Below are 2,015 nucleotides of genomic sequence, written 5' to 3'. Positions count from 1 at the left end.
CAACCCACACATCCATCAACTAATGAACCTATAAAATGTGGTGTGTCCAGATAATGGAATATTATTTGGCAATAAAAAGAGATGAAGTTTTGTCTACAGCCATGCTACCCTGAACAAGCCCGATCCCGTCTGATCTCGGAAGCTACGCAGGGTCAGGCCTGTTAGTACTTGGATGGGAGACCACCTAGGAAGAACAGGTGCTGTAGGCATTAAAAAAAAAAAAAAAAAGGGGATTGTAAGACGACAAAGTGCTTGCAATCTGTGAGGTCAACCAAGGGTTGCCTCACCTAAAAAAAAAAAAAAAGAAAGAAAGAAAGAAATGAAGTTTCAATCCATTCTACAACATGAATGAACCTTAAAAACATTATGCTGAGTGATAAAAGCCAAACACAAAAGGCCACCTATTATGTGATTCCATTTATATGAAATGTCTAGAATAGGCATTTCATATAGGAGAGACAGAAAACAGAATATTATTTTTCTAGGGCTGGAGAATTTAGGGGCAAACGGGAGTATAACTGCTAATACAGAGTTTCTCGCTAGAGTGATGAAAATGTTCTAAAGTTGATTTTGGTGATAGCTACATAACTCTGAATATACTAAATACTGTTGAATTGTACACTTTAAGCGGATGAATTGTACAGTATGTGAATTACATCTCAATAAAGCTGTTTTACCTACATATGACTGTATATGTATATATACAAACATATATGTATCTATATCCTTCAAGTCTATGTCTTTTCTTCTTTTCCTCAGAAATAGTAGTTGCTCAATAGGTGCTCTTCACTACTTAGAAGTTTGATGGTTTTTGAATAACAATGCAAAATGTGGCAATTCCTAGTAACTCTTTTACTTAACGTGTCTAAGAAGCATTAATTAAAACTTCTCTAGATGATCAAAAACATGTAAATAGTGGCTGCAGATAGTTTCCAGTTGGGGGGCGGGGGCAAGAAGACAAGGCGTTTTATTGAGGCTAAAGGGAGAGAATGTAGATCAGAAGTTTAAAGTAAAGAAGCTATTGTATTTGAAATGAAACAAATGAGATGGAAAACCAATAAGGGATCTATTATAAAAGGATTTTCAAGTGGCTCAGAGGACCTGGTTGAGTCTGGTCACCGTCATAAGATTTTCAGAATTATTTCATTGACATTATTTCTAATGTTTTTATGATGAAATTAATTTAAGTTAAAATTGGTAAATATTGCAAAGTAAAATAATTGGGTTCCTACGGAGTGTATTGAATAATATTAAGCTATGCTAATGATTAATTTGCAAAGAAAATTGTTATGTACTTTATGGATGTAAAAAACACTAAAGAAGAAGTTCTGCAGGCTTATCAGAGGTTTTAGATTAAATATAAATGGAGGAAAAGAAAGCAGAACAGTGTTTAAGTGTAAGTTTTGATTCTGTAACATCAAGCTTGTTTCATCATTGTTCACTTGACTCACAATCCTAACCTCTTATTTCTAAAGCCACCAATTAGTTTTATGGTGCAAAAAAGAGTGGGACAATTAAGAAGTTATATATACTATTTGCTCTCCTACTAAAAAGGTGGACTGTCTTGCAAAGAATGTTAAAATAATCATAAAACTACAATGACAGTCTTAAGTAAATAATAAGTTTTCTTAACTATCTTCAATTGAGATACATGAGTTAAGAAATAAGACAGAAGCAAATGATTATTTGGAAATACTATCAGAAGCACAGTTCTCCTATCAATAAAAAACCTAGATAATTAGCTCATGATAACTATCGGAACATTTTCTAGTAGGAGAAAAAATACTTTAGAGCACATCCAGGTGCAAGAGTTCCTGACTTTATTTACAAGTGTACTTGAGGTTAGGTGTGATTGTCGGGTTATAAAAAAGATTGTTTTCCTTGTGGAACACATTGATTTGAGGTGATTTAAATAGCCCTTGCCATAATTTTTTCTTTACAACTTTTGATTATTGAACTAAGGCCTAGACCAGATAGTGTATACTTTGGCCAAGATAATATCCTCTTGGGTCTAC

At 33.5% G+C, this 2,015-nt stretch overlaps 1 pseudogene; it reads left to right on the top strand.

Moving 5' to 3' along the window:
- The first annotated feature begins 91 nt into the window (after positions 1 to 91).
- Positions 92 to 209, top strand: LOC111735560 (annotated as a pseudogene).
- Positions 210 to 2,015: the final 1,806 nt, after the last annotated feature.

This window comes from Pteropus vampyrus, unplaced genomic scaffold (genome assembly GCF_000151845.1).
Source record: "Pteropus vampyrus isolate Shadow unplaced genomic scaffold, Pvam_2.0 Scaffold1000003329, whole genome shotgun sequence".
Classification (NCBI taxonomy): Eukaryota; Metazoa; Chordata; class Mammalia; order Chiroptera; family Pteropodidae; genus Pteropus; species Pteropus vampyrus.
Note: the sequence above shows the minus strand (reverse complement) of the source record. Positions and strands in the feature narration are given on the sequence as shown.